This window comes from Durio zibethinus, chromosome 13 (genome assembly GCF_047325235.1).
Source record: "Durio zibethinus cultivar Kanyao isolate XHJ-2024 chromosome 13, ASM4732523v1, whole genome shotgun sequence".
NCBI lineage: Eukaryota > Viridiplantae > Streptophyta > Magnoliopsida > Malvales > Malvaceae > Durio > Durio zibethinus.
Genome location: NC_143174.1, coordinates 2,024,537 through 2,039,420, shown reverse-complemented (window position 1 = coordinate 2,039,420; position 14,884 = coordinate 2,024,537). Strand labels below are relative to the sequence as shown.

At 28.8% G+C, this 14,884-nt stretch overlaps 1 pseudogene across 1 annotated transcript; it reads left to right on the top strand.

The window, feature by feature from the left end:
- Nucleotides 1-9,597: 9,597 nt before the first annotated feature.
- On the top strand, nucleotides 9,598-14,853 carry LOC111304343 (sodium-dependent phosphate transport protein 1, chloroplastic-like; annotated as a pseudogene). The gene is made up of 7 exons (XR_016326992.1): nucleotides 9,598-10,294; nucleotides 10,455-10,563; nucleotides 10,674-11,188; nucleotides 11,441-11,650; nucleotides 11,950-12,158; nucleotides 12,483-12,574; nucleotides 14,307-14,853. The product of XR_016326992.1 is annotated as a sodium-dependent phosphate transport protein 1, chloroplastic-like (transcript).
- The last annotated feature ends 31 nt before the right edge of the window (nucleotides 14,854-14,884 follow it).

The following is a 14,884-nucleotide window of genomic DNA, read 5'->3' as shown; positions in this document are numbered from 1 at the left end:
GAAGAAAATGTCAATTCTCCAGAGTTTTTAACTTTTGCCTGATTCAGCATAATTTTTTTTGTTAGTATCAAGTGAGGTTAGAATCCTAAAATCATAAAAAAAAAAAAAAAAAAAGAGAATGGTCAAGAGTAAATGTATGGGGTATTCTTTATATTTATATTATAACGTTCAAATTAAATATCAAAATAAGACGAATTGGAAGGAGAAAAAAAAAGGTTAAATTAGATAGATAATATTTATATAATTTAATTTATTTATAAGCAAAAAATAAAATGTCTATAAGATAAATTGATGATGAGATCGAATTGAAATAATATTATACATATCAAGTCGATTCAAAAATAAAAAATATTTTAAATTATCTGCCTACAATATCTAATGAAAAAAAAAAATTTTTTTTGAACCAAAAAATACCCCTTCATGTTTACTTTAAACATGTTTTGAACAACTTTAACACATGATTTTGTCTAATTCCTCCTCTTTATCCTTCAAAGTTCTTTACGACATTAAGGTGAAGCCAGTTTTCAATAGAGATAGCCAATGGCAATTGGGATTTGATTTGTTTTGTTTTTACATTGCAAGGACAAATCTCTTCAATCCCCATAATAGAAAAGCCCACAAAAAGAATCTCAAAACGTTTTAATCTTTATAAAAGTAACCCAATTGGATAGATAAATAAATTTCAGGACTTGACTCAACTTTGGTAACCCATATTTCACGTGATAACTAAATCAAATCTTTATAAATGAAACCATCTTAAAATCAGTCAATTTTTTTAAGGAAAAAAGATCTTACATCTTATAACCAAATATTAGATAACAGGCTTTAAAAGTAAGGGTAATTTTTTCCTTATTTATGTTTGTTTTTTTTTTTCAAACGACAAAATTGTGAAGACAAGTAATTAATTAACTGGTTACTCTTGAATTATTTGGACTTACCTCATATTTTACTAATTATATACATTCAAATCATAGTACTTAAGTACTAAGTCAAATTGAGTTTAATTTTAATTACAAAGTTTGTCTATATATTTTGTTTTCTGTTATTTTGTTTCATCTCATGATAAATTGGAAACCTGAAAGCAATATATTATTATTTATTGATCATGGTGGTGATGATGATCATGATGTGGGCCACATGATTTCCCCCAGACTACAATCTTGCTGCCAAGGTGGGTCCATATGGTGTCTTCCCTTTGGACGATAAAAAATTCCTGATGATCCCCCGTGTCCCGTGTTTCACGTTCATTTTTTTTTTATTAAAACCCTTGACCCAACCCATTTGTTTTATAGGCTACGTTTGATAGGAGAGAAAAGAAATAGAAGAAAAATAATTTAATTTAATAGCTAAATTATAAAAAATATATATTTTATTATCTAATTTAATTATTTAATTAAAAAAAATTTCCTTATCTTTCTTTTTTATTATGTAGTTGAATGAACCTAGTCAAGAAAAATAAGTAAAAGAAAAAAGGTTAGGTAAATTAATTAAAGTATTTTTATAAAAAATTTGAAATTGATTGAGTATTGTGATTGGGGAATTTGGAATAGAGATGTTGAATTTGCTTATAGGAATTTTTCTCTTGTTGTAAGGTATCTTTTTTTTATTACATTTTAAAACTGTTTGATATGAAGAGAGTCATAAATAAAAAATAAAATATTAATATTAATATTAATATTTAAATTTTATATTTATTGTAAAAATTGAAATTAAAATTTGGGTTGTAATTAATTAAACAAGTTAGTCTTAATAAAGTTTTAATGGAGCAGCCAAAAATATACTATATGAATCAAAGTCTGACCAAAATGTTTATGAAATTTCAGTGAAATGATGTACTACTATCTTTGCTTTTAAGTGTTCAGTATAAAATGAAAAGAAAAAGAGCTAAAGCATTGTTATACTTTCAATGCGAAAGTAAGTCAATGAGGGTATTGACTTTGACTAATAAAACGAGGCCTCGTTTTGTGGAAGTGTAAAGAAGCTGCTGATCGGGTTTCTTTTAACGTTGGAACATCATTTCTTTTGAACTTTGCTTTCATATAAATAAATAAATTTATTTATTTATGCTCTTTTGGAACGTAAGAAGGCTGCCGACATTATTTTATTAATTTATTTTTCATTTGCATGGTTGATCGAAAGTATTTTCAACACATCATTACATCGTTTTAAAATTAATTTTTTTTATTAATCATTTAAATGAAAATTTACTATTCCAACAATATTTAAATAGTTCTTTTTTTTAATAGATATATAATTCTGTTTATAAAATTTAAAATTTTTGTTTAAAATATATAAATTAATAATCCATAATTTATAATTAACGAAAAAATAAAAAATATTGAAATGAATCACTGTTAGGATTAACCGCAATCTTTAAAATTACAATGAATAGAATAATGTAATTATAATTTATAAGTAAATTAACTGTACAATTAGAAAAAACTTATATCCCATTCTATAAATAGTTTAATAAAAAAATAAAAAAAATAAAAGTAAGGGAATGCCTGTTGTATCCTTTTCTTTTTGTAGTTAAAAGAGTTAGTGTAGGTCGTGGGTTACATAAAAGAGGTTTTTTTTCTTAATTTTATTTTATAGAGGAACCATAAAGGAGGAAGAATCTATAAAGTAATGTCCAAAGCTTGCATAATTGTGATGTTCAGAACGGCTAATCAACCATTGGCAGATTCATTTTTTGTAAAAAGATTTCATGGACATTTTAAAAATAAAAAAATAAAAAAAATTTTCTTTTGACATTTTTAAAATTTTTTATAAATTTCCTTAAAAATTGAAAAACAACTTTTAAAAAAATGTATTCATGAATACCCTTTTCGTCAATAAAAAAAATAAATATATTAATAATTTTTTATATATATATTATAAGTCGACACCCATCGTTCTGTACATGAATATAAGTTTTTGCCTCTTTTAACTCATTATGCTGCACGCTTGGCACTACTTTTAAATATTATCTTCTCCTTTTTGTGTAATGCAAATTAAACTTTTTGTTTATTGTCATCTTTATATTTTTTATTCTTAAATCTTAAAATAATGCCATTTATATCTATTTAATTTCTTTAATTTAATAAGTAAAAATATTTAAAGTTTGGATTATTATTTTATACATCATCGTGATATTTTTAAACAAATAAAATATTACTATACGTTCCATTGTTTATTAGCTTTTTACATATCCTTTAGTGAAATATGTGATAATCCTCTAATAGGATTATTAAGTTCAAAACTTCACTCAAGATGTATTGAATAATTTTTTTTTTTTAAATTTGTCAGACTTAACTTTGATTTTCATATCAACAATTCGTAAAGTTAATATAAGTTTCTGTTGACATATATGATTTATTTTGACCTTGATATGGTATAAGTGGAATTGTTTTTCCTCATTAGGGATATAATTGATTGAATTTAGGATGATACAATATTAAACTTAAGTTTGAATTTGATTTCAAATTTGAGACTTGAAAATTTGTTTAAATTTGATCCAAATTTTTTTTTTTTTTAATTTGAGCTCGATTCGATATAGAAATGGTAGTAAATTTAAGAAAAACAAAAATAGTAAGAAAGAAGAAAATATAGCTTTGAGGCATGAATAACACTATCTTAAAAGTAATTACGTATATAGGATACAACAAAGCCTTAAAACTCTTTAAATCAGAAGTAGTGAAATTGGTCAGACAGAAAGATCTATTTATAATAAATGAACAGTCATTAATCAAGCCAATACAAAAAGTCATGATATTTTATACAGTTATATTTTATTGTTTAAATAAACAATGTTTAAACAGTCATGTTTTTCACTGTTCAAATATATTTATTCAGAATCAGTAATATTTTAAAAATAAAAAATAAAAATAATAAAGATTTACAAATTAAATCTATTTGCCAAATAAGCCCAAGTGCCTAAGTGCCTTTCTTTGACTTTTAAAATTGTCTAACCCATTAAGAAAACTCCTAACAAGCTCAAATGACTTGATCCATTCCAACACTTAGCTCAATTACTTAAATAATATAAGTAATTTCATTTAAACCATATATAAGTGATCTTTCTACTCAATGTGAGATGCACTATATTATAAACTACCAACAATCCCTCATTAGTTTGAAATATTGGTGCTTAATCTGTAACCTTTCACACAAATAAATATTATGAATACAAGAAGGTATCTTTCGATTTAAACCTTCAAATAGTGTATATACCTTAAAATTCTAACAAAATTGATGGTATCCGCAAATTAAACCTTAACTCTTACTGTTAAAATTAAAGCTATAACACACATAATATTTATTTAATATTCTGTCAGAGGTTTATAATCGCTTTAGTACTATTATGGCCATGTACTTATCCTTATTCATAAACATTTACAAGAAAGTTTTCAATTTTTTTGTTGAAGCGGCACCATTTCTATGTTATATAGGTCAAGTTTCTTATTTATGTCTCCATTGCCATAAACATTTAATTATAAACTCTATTAAGAGTTCAATCTCATCTTCCATTTACGCAATGGCTTACACTAGTATTCCAAATATTTAGAATGAGTTAACTAGTGTTTGCAGACACATAACAATAACTTGTTGTTACCTATTAAATTTTGTAATTAGGGGTTATTAATTCAAAGTTAGGTTCACATTATTGGTGTCTAAAAGGAATTCCACTTGTAGTGCTTCTTACCAAATTTCTAGGTAGCGTCTTGGTAAGAGGATCTGCTAAATTGTTAGTAGATTTAACATACATGATGGTAATTACCCCATTTTTTATCAATTCTCTGATATAGTCATGTCTTAGACTAATATGTCTAGATTTTTCATTATAAATTTCACTATAAGCTCTAGACATAGTATCTTCACTATCACAGTACAAAGAAATGGCTGTCATTGGTTGTGACCACAACTCTATATCCATTAATAAATTTCTTAGTCATTCTGCTTCCTTGCCTGCTGCAGCTAAAGTTATAAATTCAGATTCTATAGTTGAATGTGAAATACAAGTTTGTTTCTTGGATGCCCAACTAATTGCATCACCTCCAAAGGTAAACATCCATCTTGAAGTGGATTTATTGTTACTTATACTAGTGATCCAACTTGCATCTGAATATCCTTCCAAAAAAACTGGATCTCCAGAATTAAATAAGCCAAAATCTTTAGTTCTTTTAAGATAACCTAGAACTCTTCTTATGGCTTTCTAATGACTTATACTAGGCTTACTTGTATATCTTGATAACTTGTAAATAGCAAAAACTATATCTGGCCTAGTACAATGCATAACATACATAATACTTCCAATAGCACTAGCATATTCAAGTTGTATAATTATATAACCTTAATTATCTATTAATTTTATACTTGTATCATATGGAGCATTGGTTTCTTTTATATTGAAATACTTAAACTTATTAAGCAGTTTTTCAATATAATAACTTTGATTAAGAACGAAACTCTTATTATATCTCTTAACTTTAATTTCCAAAATGGTATCAACTTCATTTAAATATTTCATTTTGAAATTATAAAATCATATACCTTTTGGTTTCATTTATGCCAATCATATTGGTACTAAAAATTAGCATATCATCCACATAAAGACATATTATAATCCATATTCTTTAGTAAATTTTGAGTAAATACACTTATCTACTCCATTATGTTTAAAACCATTGGCTACTATGATTGAATCAAACTTTTCATGCCATTGTTTAGGAGCTTGCTTTAGCCTATAAAGTGACTTAATTAATTTACAAACTTTATTCTCATTACCTGAAAGAATAAAACCTTATGGTTGTTTCATGTATACTTCTTCCTTTAAGTCACCATTTAAAAAGGTTGTCTTAACATCCATTTGGTGCACCTATAGTTAATAAATGGAAGCCAAAGCTATAAGAACTCTAATGGATGTTATTCTAGCTACTGGAGCATATGTATCAAAATAATCTATGCTTTCTTTTTGTTTAAAACCTTTTGCAACTAATCTTGCTTTAAATGTTTGTATAAAACCATATGTATTTTATTTCTTTCTAAACACTCATTTACATCTTATAGGTTTAGAACTTGGAGGCAAATCTACCAAGATCCATGTATTATTGCACATGATTGAGTCCATTTCATCATTAATAGCTTCTTTCTAAAAAGCAACATCTCTTGAAATCATAGCTTCATTAAATGTTTTAGGATCTTCACTATATTTAGTAGAATTAATGTTTTCATAAACACTTTGGTTCTATTTCCTTATACTATGAATACTATAAAATCTAGAGAAACAAAATCAGAAGGTAAAAGATTCTTTTTTCTAACTCTTTTGCTCCTTATAATTTCAATAGAATTACTACTTTATTTTCTTTTATTTCCATTTGTAGGAATCATTTCAATTTATTTCTCCATATCAATTTTGGTATCACATATAAACTTATTTTTAAAAAATTTTACATGAATAGATTTAACAATAACATTAGTATTTAAATCAAGAAGTCTATATGCTTTTGAATTCTGCGCATAACCAACAAAAATACTTTTAATACCTCTAGGTCATAATTTTGATTTATAAGGATGAGCTATTTTATAAAAGGCAATGCACCCCCACACTTTAAAATAATCTAAATTTAGTTTTTTGTCATAATTCTAAAGTTCATATGGTGTCTTTAAGAATTTCTTTGAAAGAATTCTATTATGCATGTGGCATGTTGTTAAAAGTGTCTCTCCCCAAAGATTCAGAGGTAAATTAGCATTTAACAACATATTATTTACCATATCAACTAAGGTTCTATTTTTTCTTTCGGCTAAACTATTTTGTTGGGGTGCATAAAGGGCTGTGTTTTAATGAATAATTTCATTATCTTCACAAAAAAGAGAAAATAAATCTGGAAAATATTCGTCACCCCTTTCTGTTTGAAGAATTTTGATTTTCTTATCTTTTTGATTTTCAACAATTGATTTATATTCTTTGAATTTATCAAATACTTCATCTTTTATTCTCATTAGATATACAAAAGTATAACGAGAACTATTATCTATAAATGTTATAAAATACCTTTTTTCTCCCATTGTTAATAAACCATTTAACTCACAAATATTAGAATGTATAAGTTCTAATAATTTTGTATTTCTTTCAGCTTTAGAAAAATGTTTCTTAGTCATTTTTGCTTTGACACAAATTTCACATTTAATGTAATGATTTTTCTGGTATGTTATATAATCATGCTTCGTCATATGATTCATATAATGATAATTTAAATGTCCTAATCTAGCATGCCATAAAGAAGAAGAATGCTCAACAATATAATTAGAAACATTATTTATTTCATCAATGCTTAGTTTAAACATACCATCATTGGAATATCATTTTCCAATGAATACATTATTTTTGGAGATTATAACTTTATCAGACTCTAGTATAATCTTAAAACCTTTCTTACATAACAGATTTACAGATACAAGGTTCTTTCTAATATCAGAAACATGAAAAGCATTAATTAAAGTTAGTTTCTGTCCTGAGGTGAATTTCAATTCAACCGTTCCTTTTCTAATCACTTTGGCAGGAATATGATTTTTCATAAGGATGTTTTCTTATCTCTTGCATTCTTCATAAGTCTTGAACTGCTTTTTGTTATTGCAAACATGAATTGTTGCACCAGAATCTAGTCACCAATCAAATGACTTATTTGTAATAGCCATATGAACTTCGGTGATTATTCCAATTTGCATGTCAGTCACCATTGCAACAAGTTCATTAATTTCAAAAATAAAAAAATAATAAAAATTTAAAAATTAAATCTATTTGCCAAACAAGCCCAAGTGCCCATCTTTGACTTTTAAAAATTGTCTAACCCACTAAGAAAACTCCTAGCAAGCCCAAATGACTTGGCTCACTCCAACACTTAACTCAATTACTTAAATAATATAAGTAATTTCATTTAAACCATATATAAATAATCTTTCTACTCAATATGGGTTGTACCACATTCTAAACTACCAATAAATAAAACTATTCAAACTTATTTGATTATGCTCGATTAACATGTAAAAATAAGTTTAATTTTTATATTCGATAAAACTTTAATTATTTCTACTCGAACTTGAGTTCAAAATATTTTATTAATTAAAATAATTAAAATATATTAAAATATAAAAACTCAATTAAACTTGTAAGCTACTTAAGTAGGGTATAAAAATACTCGAATTTTACTCGATTGATAAGTCGAGTTACTCGAGTTCAAACTTATTCAAATTTTATTTGAATCGAACCCAAATAACTTATCAATATTAATATATCATTTATATTCGTACTTATCACTAAGGACGTATTTAAGATTTATGTTTAGTGGAGTCAACTAATATAGATAATATTAAATATAAAAACATATGAATATAAATTAACTCAAATGCATAAAAAATTATTTTGTTTATACACAAAGATAACATATTATAATTATCTTTTATAGGTTTCTTAGTGCGAAAATAAACTTTTCAAATATTATCTCTTTAATTGGGATGATAGTCTAAAATCTTTTTTTATAATTTTGGATTCGATGAAAAATATCTAAATCTAATTAAAAATGAACTTGTTTTATAAAATGTTATGTGTCACTATTATTGATTTCAAATGATTCATTCAAAATTGCCTTTCTTTTAATAAGATATTTCTCCACAACTAATTAAATTAGCTAATTTAGTTTATATAATTTATAAGAAATAAGAAGATAATGTTATAGTTTATATTAGATATTGAAATGTAATTATGCAAAGAAAATCAACAAGCATATTTTATTATGTATTTTGAATTTTAATTAAATAATATAATTTTATATATAAAAAATAATTTCTTAAAAATTAAATTATTTCATTGATCAATTTAAGAAAGCACAATTTTTTTTGATCTTAATCCACTTATAATATAAATATAAATAAAAATAAATCATAAATTAAGCCCTAAATCAAATTATTTTACAATATAAAAAATTTAAATAATAAACAAATATTCTATCATAGAAACAAATGATAATAAATACAAAGAAAAAAAAAGAAATTACTTAAATATAATGATGGAAGATAAAAATGTTCTCTCCTTAATTTGTTTCTTTGGTTTATGAACTTTTCTTTGTTTTCTTATTATTTCTCTACTTCTATTTTCTATCTACTATAATTTTTACGAGTTTGGTCAAAGGAAAAAAAATTATAGATAGAGTAGAAAGAAAATCACTTTTTATTTTACTTTTATTGGTTTTTAAATGAAATTATGGTCCTTGAATAAATAATTATTTGTAAATGTTTGTTTTATTTATATTTATGCATATGATCTATTATTTTTGTAAAATAAGTAATTTATATAGCAATTATAGCTTTGTTCTTTTAAACAATTATAAAAGTGTCATATATTTTATTTTTTTTCATTTTTAATGGGAACAAATTATTAAAAAATTAAAATTTTAAAGATTTTTGCAATAATTTTTAAGAGATAATAGGATACGAAGGGAGGCAACTGCCCCCACTGCCTTAGATCCATCCCTGCTTCTTACCCAAACTTTTAAATACCAATTTTTTTAAAAAAATTTTGTCTTACGTGGTCTTATCAACTACTACAAATGAAACAAATAAAAGGAAAAGTAGGGTAGAGGACACCAAAGGTAGCCCAAAATGGCAAAACCTATTGGATCTGAGTTTCATAATCTGAAACAGATTTTTACTCCGACAAACCAAGAGTTTCGATTCCTTACGGACCTCCGATCATTGAACTTTGACAAGCCCAATCAAGAGAAAAAAACAGAAAAAAAAAAAATGGAATCCCAAATTCGTTTTCTGTTAATCCAATCATGTACGCGTGTCAAATCTCCGACCAATTCCCATAAATATCCCTCCTATTTTCTTTCGGCAAAAACGGTTTAAAAAACTCTTTGTTCCTCCTCCCTCTCTTTCGTTGTTAAGTGATGAAACTGAAAGGTTGCTATGAGCTTCAGAGCTCTGCTCTTCTCTGCAAATTACCTCAAATCCCCACCCGACAGTATCTACACCGGGAATAAGCCCACCCGATCCCTCTTCCGGTTCCGGGTCGATTCCCCCATGGTCCGTGTTAACTCCAGCGAGAGAAGAGGAAGAAAAAGCGGGAAAGTGTATGCAGACGTCAGAGAAATTCCCGAGTCGATAAGAGAATCTTTTAAGTTCGAAGATGCATTAGTTAGACGATGTCGTTTCCGGTGAGGAGGATTTGGATATTTCGGTTCCTTGGTGGGAACAGTTCCCCAAACGTTGGGTTATCGTTAGTTTTTCGGCCTTTTAGCTGTCTAATATGGACAGAGTAAGCCTTCCTTTAAGAAATTTTTCTTTGCGTCTGCTTCTTGAAGAAAGCTCCTTTTTCTTAAACAGCTTTGAAAATGACCATCAGTTTTACATTGATAATTCAGCTAAAATTTTGTATTCTTTAAATTATCAAAATTTGAACAGATTTTGATTGGCAGGTGAATATGAGCATTGCTATACTTCCCATGTCAGCTGAATTCAATTGGAACCCAGCAACTGTTGGTTTAATACAGTCATCTTTTTTTCTGGGGTTATGTCCTCACTCAGGTAAAAAATTCTTTATTTTTTCTTCCCCATTTTTAATAATGTAATGAGATAAAATATTGGTTTCTATTAATCTAAAGTATAAATTTTTGTGGGTTTTCTTGCTAATTAAGTTGCTGTTAGTGACAAATTGCTGGTGGCATATGGGCTGACACTGTAGGTGGCAAGCCGGTGTTAGGATTTGGGGTAATTTTGTGGTCCATTGCTTCAGCTCTTAATCCCATGGCTGCTAAAATTGGTTACCATTTTTACTTCTTGTTCGTGCTTTCATGGGAATTGGAGAGGTTGGCTCTTTTATTACTAGTATTCTATAAACAATTGATTAATCCACTTTTATTGTATAGATGGAAGAATTGTTTGAAATTTTATCTTAGAAATCTATAAGTTTTTGTACTGTATAAGGCCAAGGTCAGGGTGTTGCTATGCCTGCCATGAATAATATTCTGTCCAAATTGATTCCTGTTGCTGAAAGGAGTAGATCATTAGCATTTTGTATGGTGGAATGTATCTTGGCTCTGTTACTGGCCTGGCATTTTCACCAGTCTTGATACATCAGTTTGGATGGCCATCAGTGTTTAACTCCTTCGGTTCTCTAGGGACAGTCTGGTTTGCTTTGTTGATATATAAGGTAAACTACTGCCATTATTCATGGTATCAATTAACATGTTTTTTTTTTTTCCAGATATTCTAAATTTGTTCAAAATTTAAATAAATTAGTATTATATGGAAGCAAAGTACTTCGCATATTTTGCGTGATCTTAAGTTTTATGTTCTGTTGAAGGCTTCAGTTGTTTGTCAAACAACAAGGTTCTCGTAGAAGTGTTTGGTTTTATTCAAAAATATCTTCCAAATGTCATATTTTTTCTTCTTTATTCTGTAGGCTCACAGTTCGCCTTTTGAGGATCCTCAACTTTGGCCCCAAGAGAAGACGCTTATTGTTACCAACAGTATTTCCCAGGAGCCAGTTAAAACAATACCTTGGAGGTTAATCCTATCAAAACCACCTGTATGGGCCCTAATAACTTCTCATTTCTGTCACAATTGGGGAACATGTATTCTTTTAACACGGATGCCAGCATACTATAATCAAGTAAGTCATTTCATCCAGTCAATGCACATTGCTCTCTTGTTCTTGCTAATTACCAATCAAATTGCTTACTAAGCATCCTAAATGTGGAAGAGTCAATAGAAAACTAGATATTGAGTTCATGGTAAATTATGGAATTGGAGTGTCTCGCACTGTCCCTTTAATTTGGTACCCAATGCTAATATTTCATATTGGGAAATACATTGTGGCTTGTTGTCGACCTTATTCGAGATTTTTTTTTTTTCTGTATCCACTTTTTAAACTTGAATCACTCATTAGGATTATGATGCTTCTTCTAACAGTTGCTAGAGAAGAAATGTGTCTCCTTGCCATCATGGTTTCTGAAGAAATTATTTTCTTATACGTATCCGTAGGTCCTTAAGTTCAATCTTACAGAATCTGAGCTCTTATGTGTTTTACCTTGGCTTACAATGGCATTTTCTGCAAATCTTGTAGGGTGGATTGCAAATACAGTTGTGAGCAAAGGTTTATCTTGACCACTGTTTGCAAGGTATTCTTTGTTTTCCTTTTACTCATACAAATGCTGGTGATGCCTGTTTTGAAGTTTCATTGTTCTTTGACTATGCAATTTTCTCTAAATATGCTTTCCTTAAGAGTCATATTAACGGTTATCAAGAGTGATGCACATGACCAAAAATTTTCTTTTATTTGAATGCACTAGTGACATCGGTTCTGTTACAAATTCAATTCTCTCTCCCATGTGCTCAAGTCTTTCATCAACCTCTGCCCAGTTCTCTATGCAATAATGTTAAGTTGAATTTTCTAAATTAAACTGTCTATTTAAGTTTATTGAATGTCTTACCATGTATTACAGATCATGCAATCAATTGGATTTTTCGGCCCTACTTTCTTCTTAACTCAGCTCAGCCTCCTGCCATGACTGTTTTGTGTATGGCATGCAGTCAGGTTTGCCTCTTTCAGATCTTCTAAATATAGAATTAATATTGCTTTTGTTTCAATTATCTCCCTTCTTTTTTCCTCAAATTTCCACTTAAGCATTGGTAGTTTAGTCGCTCTACCACCGTTTTCCATTTGATGGGATTGATCAGGTCTCTTACTCCAATTTGTTCTCTGTTACTGAGTTTTGATTGGCGTCAATAGCTTTATGCCTACTATAATTTTAGGTAGTTTCTAAATATTAAGTCAAAGTGGCATCTTTTGTAAAATTCTTCTCTGTCCTATCCCTTCAGAATTGAAACAAAATTTTTTAATCAACTATATGCAATTGACTAAGCGAATTTCAATTTGGTTCTTTAGAATAGCGAACTGATGCATTTTCACAATCTGGCCTGTACTCAAACCATCAAGATAGTGCCCCTCGATATTCTGTAAATTTTAGTTCCTTAGTGTTGTTGATGTCCTAGGTTTGTTGTCGAAGATCATACTTCCATAGAGAAGGAAGCTTACAGCCATTGCTGGTGACAAATTTTGTTATTCCAAATAAGCTTCATCTAACCACCAGTTTTTGTTGTTTTAATGGCATTTTAAACTCAAAACACAGCCACATGAGTGGGTTATGTTGGACTGCTAACATTGCTTTCCTCTTAACCTTGAGTGGGTTATGTTGAACTGCTAACATTGCGTTCCTCTTAACTTTGTTTGGGAGAAGTGATGGTTCTTTCTATTTTCTCTTTACTCTTTGTAGGGATTTGATGGAGAGATAAGCCATATTTGGAGCCTATGGGAGCACATCAAAAAAGTCTAATAAGATATCTCATTCAGATTTCTTAGTAATACCACTAGGACTCAAACATGTAACCTTTAACTCTGATACCAATTGTTGGAGAGATAAGCCAAAGAGTCTATGGAATACACCAGAAAGTCCATACATACATGTTGGACACCACTTGAACCCAAAAGTTTAAGCTATTGGGTTCTTAAGTCCTATATATATATATATATATATATATATATATATATATATATATATATATAGGGCATCTTGTTCAGATTTTTTAGTGATGTAAAATTTTTTACTCACATGTAAACCTTATCAACAAGATTATTACTTGGTTTATCAAACACTTCTGGAGTACTGGCAGGGGCATGTGGAACTGCGGCAACTCGTTACATCCTGCAACATGTTAAGAAGTCACTCCTTGATTGAAAATCAAATTTAATTCCTGATTTATATGAACTAGAGAAATGTGCCCAATTGAACTGAATCATGAACTATATGGCATAGAATTTGCTGAAAAAGATTTTAACTCACATTTGGCTTCTGGAAATTTACCTGCTGATGACATCTGACAATAACTGGGTAAAGTTGCTCCTACACAATACCTGTGCCCTCATGCCCTCATGCTTGGTTAAGTTGATCAAGTCTTTTCTGCATCTCACATATCATGCTGTATTTAGTTCTTTACCCTCAGAAACCGAGTGATCAAATAAAATTGTCTTTGCCAAAAAGCAGTGGGTTTGGTTGGATTTTCTGATCAGGGCACCTCCAGCTAAAACCTTCATATATTGTGACCCTGGAATCCTGTTCCGTGTCTGATTGCCTGTAACAATTTATGTAGATTTAATATTTCCCATGAAATCTTGTGACTTCATTGCCCTTATCCCCCCATAATTTTAATATTTGAATATTCTCATTTGCTGGTACCTGGGCATTTTTCTTTATATTGACCATTCTCAGGCTCTTGGGATGATGTCTTCAAGGTTTCAGTAGGGCTACACTTGGTTGGAACTGTGGTCTGGAGCCTTTTTTCAACTGGTGAGAAAATTCTGGACTGATTCCCAGATGTTTAGATGCTTAGCATGAGGCAGCTCAAGCCCCCACGTGCTTGAGCTAATGAAGAGAGTTCAATTGATTGAATGAAGGCAAACGATGAAAACCATGAGTCTATTATGGGGAGAGGCAGAAGTATCCATTTTTGGACTTTGAGGTATTGGCCATTTTCTTAAACCAGGCAAGGAGCTGAAAATTTTGAAAATCCAAAGCTGTCAATAGCTCTAAAATTGCAAAGTTGCAAGAGGCCTCATTGGAGAAAGAATTTATTTGTATATTAAAAACATCAGAGCCTGTAATTCTGTAAATGTTATATTCAATCCTAACAAAATTAATTTTGTAATTTCATTGGCTTTTTTCTCTCAAATACTTTCTTGTTTGGTAGGTTCTCTCAAACACTTGGACAAAAGTGATTATGTACAACAAATACACTTGTGCACAAACTTATGCCAAATTATGGTTTTTTCTTTTTTTTTTTTTGTACA